At 41.4% G+C, this 13995-nt stretch overlaps 1 protein-coding gene across 2 annotated transcripts in view; it reads right to left on the bottom strand.

Annotated features, from left to right (window-relative positions):
• Nucleotides 1–13995, bottom strand: part of DIS3L2 (DIS3 like 3'-5' exoribonuclease 2) — a 291824-nt gene that overhangs the window by 74678 nt on the left and 203151 nt on the right. The gene's annotated exons all lie outside the window — the stretch shown is intronic.

Raw genomic sequence — 13995 nt, 5'->3', positions numbered from 1 at the left:
ATTTAATCAAAGTACTACCATCAATCAGGATATTAATTACGATAAAAACAAATCTCTTATTAATCGTTAAATAGTGCGGAATAACCTGCAGTAAATTGAGATTAGGCTTAAAACAACCAGGATGTGCTGTAGGTAGGCATGGATGTGTCGGGTAGGTTGCAGTCAATGATGGTGGAAATAAAGGTCTGGTCCAATAACTCCACCATCTTCGAGTGCAACCTACCCAAACCAGCCAGCCAGCCACTTTTTTCATTACCTGGACTTCCACTGCTACTTACATCAATCAGCCACTTTTGCCCTCTGGTCTGAACTGAACACCATTAGCTTCTATCCACTCTTGGATTACAACTGCAACTACTGTATTGAGGACAACTGCTGCAATGGATTGGATTACTTACCTCTAGCGGGCAGGGTAACTATCGACCTTCTGTGGGCATATATTATGCAAATTCGCTTTACTTCCATCCAAATATTAATGGCGGCATAATAGGAACAGGACATTGTTTGCAATCACCCTGCACTTTATGGTCTGAGTCCACTTTATTGTAATTGTTTTTATGTTTATTATTTTATGATGATTCAGATTGTGTAATAAATTGATTGTTTTTCATCATCCAAGCGCCACTTCGTTGTATATATTTGTGTTGTTACTAGTGTGGGACTGATAATCCCACCTCTAAGTGGGTGTTTTTGGTAAATCGCCCCTGGTGGTGACTGTTCAACGATACCTAGGTAGAGTAAACACTGCAGTGATCTCAGCCCGATATGTCATTCCAGCTGAATTGGAACGACATATCGGCTTTCATGTTTAGTGTGTAAAGCAAAATATGTGCACTCCTACAGTTATTAGCGATATTTTCCTGCAAGCCGCACTGCATGGCCAACCGGAAGATCTCATGCAGCCCAGTGCAAGGGATTAAAAGGACAGAACAAGGGATCGTTCTATCCTTCATCACATTGTTCTGATGTGTACTGTTGTAAAGATGTCAGCAGTCATGGGTACATATCGGTCCTGTGTGGACACAGCTTAAGATGCAAAGTTGAGAAAAAGGTAGCAAAAGTGAGAATTAAACAAAAAGTTCAGATTGAGGAAAGTACGCAACCCAGGAAGCACTACCCTTGGGCCATATGGAACAAAAAGGATAGGTGTCTATGTTACTACTACAAAAGTGGGAAGTACAGTAGACTTAAATATATAGGGGTAGATTTATTAAACGTCGATCAGGGGAATATGCACTATCCCCGTGCGTTATAGCAGGGGATAGCGCTTCCCCTGATCTATCACACCCGCCGAGCGTGATATTTTGCACTGCGCCCCTGCCTCCTGCCAGATTTATGAACGGTCAGCATCGCTGACCATTCCGCCGCCTGCAGCTGTCGACTTCGCCAGCTGCAGATGGCGATGCCTATACCTAACAGCAGGGACAGCGCTGTCCCTGCTGCTGGGGCTGAGCTGTGCTGGGATCTCGCGAGACTAGCGAGATCCCGCGCATGCGCAGTGAGCCGGCCGGGGGGGGAAGGAGACGGCGCATCAGTATTAACTGATGCGCTGTCTCCAGCAGGGACATCGCCGGAGGGGGAGTTAGCGCTCCCCCACTCCGGCGGCAAGATCTTAATAGATCTTGTCGGTGTCCCCTCCTGCTTCGCCTCGCTAATGAGGCGAAGCAGGAACTGTTATAGCGGCACGATAGGCGCCGCTATAATAAATCTACCCCATAGCTACATACAGCAGGAACGCTTTCATTGGATGTTCTTTAGCATATAGAAAAGGATTTGGGTTACCTGCGCACTGAATCGATTCTCTTTGTTTGGACTAGCTGCTGCACTTAACGGATGACTGTGTCCCTTTAATTTACAAGATAATTGGATGGGTATAGTGCTGCGCTCTGTCACTAAGGGTCAGATGCACTAAGCTTCAAAAGTGATAAAATGGAGTGTGATAAACAGCTAACTAACCAATCAGCTCCTGTCTGACATTTTTCAAACACTGTCTGTGACCTGGTAGGTAGGAGCTGATTGGCTGGTGGTTTATCACTCTCCATTTTATTACTTTTGAAGCTTAGTGCATCTGGTCCTGTCTCTAGTCAAGTGTTTCTTAAATAGACAGAAAAAAGGAAAGACCAGCGCTAAATAAACCAGACATAATTAGACAGCTAAAATAATATAAGTATTCCCAATAGTGCTGCTGTTTAGTAGGGCTGCTCAACTAGCCCTAATTGGAACAGACAAAGAAAGAGATAAACTGCGCAAAAAGGAAATACTAATAATTCAATAACATTTATTGAAGATAATAATCACTTATACAGTTGGTATGTGACCACAACCTAGAAAATATTAGAACATAAAACAAAACTGCCTATATAAAAGTACATATAATCCAATTATACTATACTATTCATCATTCACAAATAGCTTAGTGTTGATTACCCTGTTGGTTAGTAATACAGGTTGTTGGGTTAGTAGGCTTTTTGTATATGCATTTAGATCCAAATAGTCCAAACAATCAAACCAATGGCGATTATTTTAGATGTAGACAGTATATAGCACCATATGACAAATCTGAAATATGCTATTAGTAACAAGCCATCAGGTTTGTTGCAGTGGTTGTCTGGCCAGACATAAAAAATATAGAAAAAAATGTACCTTGGAGACTTGTATCAAATTAGAGTCCCTTGTGCCTCCCAGTTGCTGGAACTGAATTTCCTTATTGGTTGCAACTATATCCGGAGTTGAACACCAGTTACTTGAAAATTGAAGGGCAGGTCTCCACAGGTGCAGGAATGTCAGGATCTCAGCGTGCCATACGAGAGTGGATGGTTTTGGTTGAGCACTAACGCTTTTCTCCTCCTACTGGGAGCATCGGTGGCTTCCTCAGAGAGAGAATATAAACTGTGCATCTGTCACTCTAATTTGATACAAGTCTCCAAGGTACATTTTTTTCTATATTTTTTATGTCTGGCCAGACAACCACTGCAACAAACCTGATGGCTTGTTACTAATAGCACCATACGTCAAATCTGAAATATGCTATCTACTATCTATAACTATAGTAGCTATAACTACTTTATTTGTTCAAAAAACAAGGTTTCAAAACATGAAACAAAATTTGTGTATATCTCAGATATTGAATTTGAATGCCAAGCAATCATTTTCTTGCACATATATAGTGCCAGTTACATATCATGTCCTCAGTAGTGCTGTTACATATGTCCCCAGTGAGTTTTTAGAAAAAAAAAATATTTTTTTCACTCTCTGGAATGTATGGTTTTCGGAATAATTCGGATAACGGATACTCGGATACGGGATACTCAACCTGTACAAAAAGCCTACTAACCCAACAACCTGTATTACTAACCTACAGGGTAATCAACACTGAGCTATTAGTGAATGATGAATAGTATAGTATAGTATAGTATAATTGGATTATATGTACTTTTAATTTTATATAGGCAGTTTTGTTTTATGTTCTAATATTTTATAGGTTGTGGCCACATACCAACTGTATAAGTGATTATTATCTTTAATACATTTTATTGAATTATTGGTACTTGTGTAGTTTCATGGCGCCGTGCTACTTCCGAGTGTACGCTCGCCACGAAATATGTCTAAAAAAGTAACTTAACTCCATGCCAACATGGATAGATCATACCTCCACTATCCATGTTGGGATGGAGTTGATTTTAAATAGCGTGGCGAGCGTAGCGAGCCACCGAGCCCGCAGCGTGGGCGAGCGAAGCGAGCCCCGCAAGGGGACTCAGACGCACGGAGCCATGCTGGCGCCGTGAAACTACACAAGTACCGAATTATTAGTATTTCCTTTTGCGCAGTTTATCTCTTTATTTCTTAAATAGGTACGATTTTTATTGTTAACAAATAAAAATATATAATATATGAACAAACATCATAAGTATCATGTTCTGGTCATACATATAAAAGTAACCTTTTCAATAAACTGACCAGCTTGTTGCCGGATCAGTTTATTCCCTCAAGGTCTAGTTTGAAAAAATATCAAGAAAAGTGAAAAAATGTCACTAAACAATAAAAATAGAGATGGAAAAATATGGGAAAAATAGAAAGAAATTGGAAAAAGGTAGAATATAGGTATAGAAAACAATATTGTCAGTTTTAAACCTGTCAAACTGCAATGCCAATCAACAATAAATGTCTCAATGGTTTGTTTCCAATGATTAAGCGGTGTCCCACTATTTGTAATCCTTTGTGATAGTTTCAATTGTCTATTACTTGTTATTCAGGTACCTCTCTTTGAAAGCATGGGTCGTCCATGGGGTTGGATTTCTGGGTTAGGGTGGTGGGTTGTGGTTCCCTGAGTCCTGGATTTACAGGCTGCGTCCGGATTCCTGCTAGCATTGGCAGCTGCGTGTAGTACACGGCTGACCAGGCTTCAGTAGTACCAGGCGCTGCTCTCAGTCTGAGAGGTGCCGCAGCTCACCGCTTTGGGTTTTGGTGTTCCCCGTCGCGGTGACCGCTTGCCTCTTTACAGATCCCAGGGTGCTAATGTTCTTTAGCATATGTACAATTCAGAGGCGGAGCACAAAGTGCAAACTAGACTCAATGTCACAGGCACAGACATGTTTATAGAGATGTTCATAATACCACCCAACACAACAACCTTTTACTGTATTCTTTAATGTCTTAGAATACGGAGCTGAGAGAAGGGCACCATGCTGCAGAGGTTGGATGTGCAAAATAATCATATTTGCTACTGCGTAACAGACTGTTGCAACACATGAAGAAAACCAATCAAAATCTAATGAACACATCTATTACTTCAAGACAGAAGCCCCCACAGGGTCAGGGGCCAGACTGTCCTTTTAGTTAACAATTTACCGTCTGTGTTTCCAGTACTACTAAAGCCAGAGTACTAGCTACCAAACAGAGTACTAAGACCTAGCCGTTTTGAAATAATACAAAAAAAATTAAAAATAAACCAACATACACTGTATATAATATAATGATCCGGCATAGACAACTCATCCCAGTAAGAAAACACAAGGTCATATTTGAGGTTTGAAAACATGGTGCTTCTTAAATCATTTAAGTCACCTAGTAAAATACAGAATTTATCATCTCAAACTGTCTATAAAACATCGCTATTCATAGGTCATTTAAAATGATGTCAGAGAGATAAAAAAATAAACACCACAATGCACCCTGGAAAAACATTTGCTGGCAGCAAGGAATAAAGATTTGCTAGAGGGGAAAAAAACAAGCAGACACTTATGACACATTATTTTAAAAAATGTAAGAAAGGGGAAGATCATAAAAATTCATTAGGCGGTATAAAAGTGCCTTGTCGCCTCTTGGCTGACAAGTGGGGAAGGATAATGTCTGATAATTGGAATCTGCATGACTGCATCACAATAGAGAACATCACTCACACACAGCACAAAACCACACAGGCATAATGAGTGTTAATGCCCATGGGGTCACCCTTAAAACGATTAGCCACGGGCTCTGGTATTCAGAGGAAAAGGCTGCCAAAAGGTTCATTGTGCCAGAACTCTGACTCCATCAAGCCCTCCCCTATATGTTCTATTTTCAGGCTTTGAGAACTTCACCTCTGTAAATGGGATTTAGATGTTGTGTGGACAGGGTGTGAGAAGCAGCATTGAAATCACAAGCCAACATCCCAAAAGTGCCATTGTGCTCCTTGTTTTCTAAGTCCCAGCAGGAGGCTTCCTCTGGCCTCAATGTGTACAAACAACCAAGAAACCATTGGCTGATAGGTTACTCTGTGTAGGAGGACCCATCCTTCCCTTTGTAACCCTCGTCTTCTACTTCCAGCAGGCAATCGCTCTGCTTTGATGTTCTTTTGGGTTGAAGCTACTCTCATCCATCACTGACATGAAGAGGTTCCATAAAGGCCTGGGAGTTACTTCACCTCTTGATAAACTGTAGAGGGGTGCAGTGTGAAAGTAGAAATGTTATTCTTAGACAAGAGAGTTATAGGAAAAACCACCCCACATCTTAATTAATAACCTAATTATGGCCTTGACTGCCAGTATCAATCGCTGTAGAGAGCTTTACTGTCAGCCCATGAGAGAAGAAATGATGGCGATAAACAAATGACTGTTGATGGGAAAGTGTTAGAGGTAAAATGCTTCTTAGACCAAACAAAAACGGATTCCTCTGAAGGTCAGTGGTTAGAATAATAATAATAATAATAATAATAATAATAATAATAAAAAACAATCCTGTAACCTGCATAAGAAGTTATTAGAACTTGTAAAGCAAAAACTGAAACTATTACAAGAGAGAGGCAAAATAAAAAGGCTTGCAAACAACCCTGTGGTTCATTTAGCGTTCTTTGTCAAGGTTAAAAAACGGTCAAAAAAACGGTTACAAACAGTCAAAAAACAGTTATGAACAGTCAATTATATTAACATTTCTAATCCACTAAAATGTAAACTTAACTCCAGAAGCCAGTTATCTATCAATCAATTAGCAATCTCAGAACACAAACCTACATTACACTATTTTGTCGAATTTGGGAGATATGGCTTCACTCTTCAAGCTAATATATCAGCTAGGTATGGGGTTCACTTAGGCTTACAAATTATAGGGGGGGGGGGGGCAGCGAAAGGACATGGAATAATGTAACAAGAAGCACAAAGACTCTGCTTGCCCTTTATCATTGCCATGGTTTGGCATTTAAACATAATTTATTTAATGTAATATGATTTTCCAAAAACAAAGTTTGGCTGGTGTGAAAAAAAATCTGATACCCGTATGTGGTGGCCCAGATGGATAAGGGATCTGTGTAGATGGAGATGTCTTGGGGTACAATGTCCAAAAGAATCCAGAAGAATGGACTCCAATTATCCAAATGGAGTCCAAAGTTGGCTGTGGGTTGTGTTAAAATGTCTGGACTGACGCTTTTCCCTGGCCAAATGCAGTTTTTTCAAAGACCAGTTATTATTTTGGACATTGTATAACCAGACAGCTCGGCCTACATGGAATGCCTATCTGGATCACCGCATTATAGAGAGGATTTCATGACATAAAGCACCCTGCAGGACTCCAACAATTCCTCCAGCGAGTCAGGTCCATGGTAAATTATCCTGTGTGTTACATTACAGACAGTCTATGAGGAACTTTGCATTCATTATATCCAAGTTCAGTCCAGTTAAATTCCAACCAGAACTTTATCTTTATACAGTTGGCTGTTTTTAATGAGCTCAAATTGTGTTTATTATATTGTTCACCTTTTATGACATCCCTTTCTTGCAGATATTATTTGGTATTCTTTGAGTGCAGATATTTCTTTGGTTTGTGTGTTTTGTATACTGTTGGGATTGACTACTCCATTTCATAGCAGCTGCTCACCAGAGAGACCACTCACACCAGTGCCCAGGTTGCTCCATTTGTGTTGGTAGTTTCTTTTCTGGAACAAGTAACTCTTCTGAATTACTTGAGAGTAGGAAACGCACAGAAAATCCTTGCAGAAAAATGGTAAAAGCCAGAACAGTAAGATTAATATACTTCTTGGCAGACTCCTAAATTCCAATGGATCAAAAGGTTTAAACCTGGTATGAAACTGCATTTTGGGTGGGCCAAGTGAAAGGACATTGGAAGTGTATGTATGACATTCATAGAAATGTATGGCAAATATGCATCAGCCTTAATTTCATGCAAGAATGGCACAATGACAATGTGTTTATTTGAAGTTTTTTGCAGCTGAGAGGTGCCAGATACAGCCCTGAGCTCACGTGTTAATCTACCTGCCTGAGACCAAGGATGCTGGCAAGCTCAAGGAAACCATATGCAAACTTTTACTTGTTTCATCTTAAAATAACACACAATCTATGCCAAAAGTCCAGCTATGTCACAGCTTTAGTCCGGGGCTTGACAAACCCTGGTGGCCAGGGCGACCAGAATTTCATGTCTGGCGAGCAGATCCTGTGTGGTCTGCCGCAGGCTGTCAAGGAGATAGGACGCAAGACCATCTCCTGCCTAAGGGGGTCACATGACATAGCCGTGGATATCAGTGTGACCCCCCTCGCAGCATATCTCAGATTTGGACCCCCGCGCCCACCCCCCGTGCAGCTGCTTCGTCATCAGCAGCAGGAAGCCGCGGGTGTCAGCGTGGCTCCATCCACCGTCCTGCAGCCCTGCTCTGTTCTTGTCATCATCCGGGGCAGTTGGTGAGACAGCACCCTGCTAAATGTAAGTGCCGTGACTCCTCTGCCCCTAGCTCTGTACACCTGGCAGTAAGCCGCGGCCTCAGTAATGGGAAGCCGCGGCTCTAGTCTGCCAAACATCCAACCACCCTCCTGCAGTGCTTTGGTCCTCCTTCCCCGTCGACCCCCTCAGAGCAGCAGTTTTCTAGGGAACCCTGCACAATAATATAATTAGTACTGGATGTGGTGGCCTGTCATTACATACAAGGTGTGTATGCTGCACAGAAGGGAAATATATTCTGCATTTCTACAAAAGAGTGAGTAACTGGATAATATCAACAAAATTTCAGTTGTCATTATCCAGTTACTGACTTTATTCTAGAAATGCAGTATATATTTCCCTTCTGTGCAGCATACACACCTTGTCCAAGTTTTCAGTCATTTTTATTGGTACTCCCTCATCTTTGCGGCCACCTCCTATGCCAGATACCGATTTTCACCGTGCCACCATCTATTACCTTTAAGTAAAGTTGTGACAAGCAAAGTGCAGCTAGCCACCGAGCCTGAAGCGCAGCGAGCGGACGATGGTGCTTACGTAAGTCCCATAGTGTAAGCTGTGGCCGCAAAGATGAGGAAGTACCTTTTTATTTGGTCTGGATCCTACACTTTTGTCCTGGCTCTTCGATTTTAGAAAGCTCTGCTTTAGTCTACTTCATTATAGTTTCTGAAAAGTAAAACATCTTTACCGCTTATAGCATATGACCGATCACTTGACCAAGCAGTGGCAGACTGGCAACATTTTGGACCATAGACCGTATTGGATTACATATCCTCTCCTTGCACCTACTTATAAGGCGGTTGCTTCTCTAAGGCTACAGAGTCAAAATTATGAATTTTTTTTTTCAATTTTAGTAGCACAGAACGGTTCTTAAATAAAGGACTTTAAATATAGCATCTTAATAGTCTGATACATGCACTAAATCTGTAGCCACACATGAATACGCAAGTACAAAAATATATGCAAGCATTTTTAGCAAACTATACAGTATAGTAAATATCCTTTCCTGAGGTTGTCTAGTTTACAGGGTATAATGGTCCATACACACTGGGTGATTTTGCCCAGCGATGATCGTTTTCATCGCTGGGGGGGAAAGCCGCTCAGTGCAAACACACATAGCCGCTTTCCCCCTGCCCGGTGCCGACAGCAGGGGGTGGACGGCTTTGCATAGCGCAGAGCTATGCAAAGCTGTCCTCAAAGCCGTTCATCTGCTGGTATTACCAGCAGATGAGCGGCTTTCCTGGCGATGATGCGGGAGCGTGCAGTAGCGCTCACCGCTCATCGCCGGGCCATACACACATGCTGTTTGAGCGACTTTCAGCTCAAAGTTGCCCAGTGTGTATGGGCTTTTAGACTATGAAGTAAATGAATGACTGAAGCAGCAATGCGCAAGTGCTCATAATTTGTACATGTAAAAAGGTCATATGTTAGAAAATATCTAAGAGCTTATAAGAAATAGCAAAAAAAAATATTAACAAACACTCATGGAACTGAAGGCTTCCAAATCTAAAGTTAGGATTACCTCAAGCTTAACCCTTTGTGTATTGGCTATTGAGAACCTGGTGAAATGTATCCCTCAAAGTTCCTGTTTGTGTACATAAAGTGCTCATGATTCCACGATTCATTAAACAAGGGTATACCTGCTAGGTTTAAGCTGCTGACCATACATGAACCATCTAGAAATGCTTGGAATACAACGTTTGGAAAAACTAGGGGTGAGATTTACTAAGCCTTGAAAAGTGATAAAATCGAGAAAGTGTGAAAAACCACCTTCAGGTCAGCAATGTTACAAGGACACACGCTCCCCCCTCTGACAACAGCGCTGACCTGGACCTACGTTCTACCCACCTCTGGGGCCCACAAAATTTTAACTTATTCCCTACATATTTCTCCTATTTTAGTATTGGGGTGCACCAATTTCCTTTTTGGCACAGCACCAAAATGTCTAGTTATAGCACTGACTTGACACTAAGGAGAATAACTGTCAGGGAGAAGGACAGTCACTCACCATGGAACAGCTGCCCCAGATGAAGGGAGCTGGGCGTGGCAAAAAAGCCTTGTCAACTGTGAAGTTTCAGGAGGAGGAGGGCATAGTATCCTTGCAGTGGCTCCAGTATAGCAGTGCATGGCCTGGAGTAGTGGGGCCCTGGCAGATCCAATCACTTGGAAGTCACAGCAAAGCTTAGCATGTCTCCAGTCCGCTGTAGCCAAAATTAAGCAAACACAGATAGTTCTGTAAACCGTGCCCCAAAGCATGCTGGGCAAGCTTCAAATAATAAGAAATTCCACCAGTGGCTGAAGGAATGCAGGCCACTGCTGGAATGTATCAAACAGAACACTGTAGTCTGCAGTGGTGCCAGGTGTAGAAAGCTGTGGGAGAGCATAGGACAGAAGAGCACTATAAATGCCCCAAAGCGGTGCCGCAAAAAAGCGGCAGTCTCAAATGATCTTACAATTGGATGGTCTCATTCATTTCACAACACAATACAGATTATAAAATAATATGAAACAATGTGCAGAGTAAAACAATGTGCAATATCCATGGTCATTATCTGAATGAAAATGCCAGAGGACATGATGTTAAACAGAAAAATTACATCGATTTTTAGATTTCTTGAATAAAAGGTCAAATCAAACAAGTGATGGCAATGTGCACCTGCATTTCTTACATCTGCCCTAACTGCATAAGGTTTTCATCACTTGGGCTGACCTGAAGTTTCCACTTGTTGTTTAATCAATCAAGTTGCAGGCTCCCATATTCATTAGGCTAATGCCTGTGAATTATTCATAGCAATTAACCAATGTCACATTCTGTTTGTAAAACCATGGATGAGAAAACTCTTGCATCAGACTTAGGCACAAAGTGCAGACGCAACTGCAGCAAAGACGCAAGGAAGGCCGCAGTTGTGTTCAACTCTGTAATATGCCCTATGAGGAGTAATCCCACCCCCTCAACAGAGCCCAGTCCCTTTAACAGACTCCGCCCCATTAGGGGTGGTACCATAAATTTCCTAGACTGCTTTTCTACACCAATTCGCCCATGGTACACATCAGAATGAGGTGTATTATGGATAGGACGACCGATGTAAAAATACACCAGTTGCCCCATACATTTTGAATGTGACAGCACAACATATAGTGTTGATTAGCTGCATGCTGCTGGCCACCGGGACGACCCCAATGTTGGCAGATGGGAGTGCGCATCAGTCGATGTGTAGTATATGTTGTTCTGATCCACAGAATCAAACCTATTGTCTGACGTATACCCAGCCTTAGAACCAAATATATTTAGTACAAGAAGGAAGATTATTATTTTCCCTGTGCACATAGAATTCCTGTTCATATTCTTATTGAAAGAACACATTCAGTACCTCAGAAATAGCTCATAAAGACTTACACGTAGAAGCATAACTGAGGTAATAATGTCAAATCTTTTAAGTTTTGTCAAACCGTGGGACCTTTCACATATGTACTTATGAATTAATAGCTCATTTATATAAAGTAACTTATACTTTAGGAAATATTCTACAAAAGAATGTATTTTTATTACCAAATCATCTAACACATCCAAATTATGGTTTTATATTAAACCTTGATATAAAACTGGTTTCTAGCAATACAATAAAAATGGAGATAAAAATAATTTAAAGGTACTTCTACTGCTCCCATATTGTATTTAAAAAAAAAAGTAAGGCAGAAATATTCTGACATAACACATTGTAAGAGCAATGCTATGAAACCTGCAACACCACGATAACCATGGACTGTAGCTACTGCCTATTCTACATCAATGCAGCGTAACAGGATCAACACTAATTCCACAAAATACACACAACAGTGCCCATAAACTAGCATAATACCTTTATTGGATATAAAAGCCACAGTCATTGGAAAGGATTAGCTTAATAGTGATTTACATTATAATTGAAAGGATTCCTACTGGGCATGATTAAAAACATGGCTCAGGTGGCGAATGCTATGGGTTTGTACATGTGTGGCTATATTCTGAACATCCAGAACAGGTCTGATTTGGCCAAACTGAACCTTCATCCTGTTGCTGGACTTCCAGACTGAGCAGTAGGATTGGTCTGCCAGAGGAAGAAATACCCTGTAGTATTTGTGCGTAAACCATATGTACATTTAAGATAAAATGGTCAGTACATACTGTATGTACATAAAATCATATTTGTAAACAATGTCTTAGCCAATGTGAAATACCTGGTTATAGGTAACAAAGTGCATGGATCGCACAGGCAATGCATCCAGGAGATATAGCTGTATCCTCTCATACCTACTGTCTATATGCCATACAGAGCATGATGCCGGGAGCCACAGATACTGCAATTTTAATTTTCAATAAGTTTATCAATGTATATGTATTGCAAAAATAGAGCAAGGACATTGACCGTTTACTACAGGATACAATAGAAATGAATGAGAATCTATACACAAATGCACTGAAAGCCGCCTTGTGGTGAGCACACCCAATATGATGAGCCCTAACACCAAACTACAATTTAGAATGCACAGAATGGTTGGATGTGTCCTCCATTGGCGCTAACTAAACATAGCAATACGCAACTTTCTGATGAGGGGATCCTCATCTCCGATTACCTCCGTGTGAAAGCAGCTAGGCAATGTGAAAGCAGTATGACAATGTAGATCTGTTACTCCCAGTTTAATTTAAGCACATAAGAAGCAAGAAAGAAACTCAAGGCCAAGTCACCTGTCCTGCCAATAGTGCTATTTGGTGTGACTTAAGCTAGTGTAAATTAATTCTTCTGTACATCTATATTTTATGATAACAATAAATTATATGTCAAAATGTCACCAGGTTAGTCACTAGACCTCTAGTTCAGAGGTTACCCACAGTCCTGCTGGGAGTAGGCAGCATCTTACCCATGTCAGTCGCAAAAATACCCTTCAGTAGGAGCACCCAGAGACAAAGCTTTCATGTGCAATATTCTGCATAAGACGAACTACAGAATGTGGCTTCTTCCCACAGTACAATCCTGTGTCTCCATCCTGCTGGCAGGAGACAAAACTCCACAACCCAGAAGAGATTACATAGTACTGAGATCCCTACCCCTCCAGGCTTGTCATTTTAAAATCACTCAATTACCATAATGTTGGTATGCACCCTGTGCAGGAAACTCATTAGTACGGTATGTTACCTGGTATTGGGTATCCCAGCAGAGAAGTTAGAGGTGATGCATAAGTATACATGCTTCCACTTGGTGACATAATCAGACGTCATGGCCCGGTCTACCACTGCTATGCAGATGATACCCAACTGTACCTGTCCTTTGCTCCAGGCACCGATAACACAATAACAACCTTAAATGGCTGCCTAGCTGAGCTCCAGGAGTGGATGAGTGCCAGTTGGCTGAGACTAAACCAAGATAAAACAGAAGTCCTGATGATAAATCACAGGACAAGACGGCAGCATAGCCAACTGACAGGTCTTAAGCTGGGGGGCACTGCACTAAAAAACTCTGATCATGTGCGGAATCTTGGTGTTGTCCTGGATAATGGCTGGACACTTAAACATCAGGTGTCAGCCACAATCAAATCCTCATTCTTTCATCTGAGAAACAGCCAGAATCAAGCATTTAAGTCCCTCAGAAGACCTGTCTAAAGTCATACATGCATTTATATCATCACGACTAGACTACTGCAATGCTCTCTACCTGGGTCTTCCAGCAAAAGAATTGTACCGCTTGCAGCTAGTCCAAAATGCAGCCGCCAGACTATTAACTAACCAACCCTGCTCCAGCCACATAACTCCCATTCTCT

The sequence above is a fragment of the Crinia signifera genome, chromosome 3 (genome assembly GCF_055691185.1).
Source record: "Crinia signifera chromosome 3, ASM5569118v1, whole genome shotgun sequence".
Taxonomy (NCBI): domain Eukaryota; kingdom Metazoa; phylum Chordata; class Amphibia; order Anura; family Myobatrachidae; genus Crinia; species Crinia signifera.
This window is presented reverse-complemented; position numbering and strand designations above follow the sequence as displayed.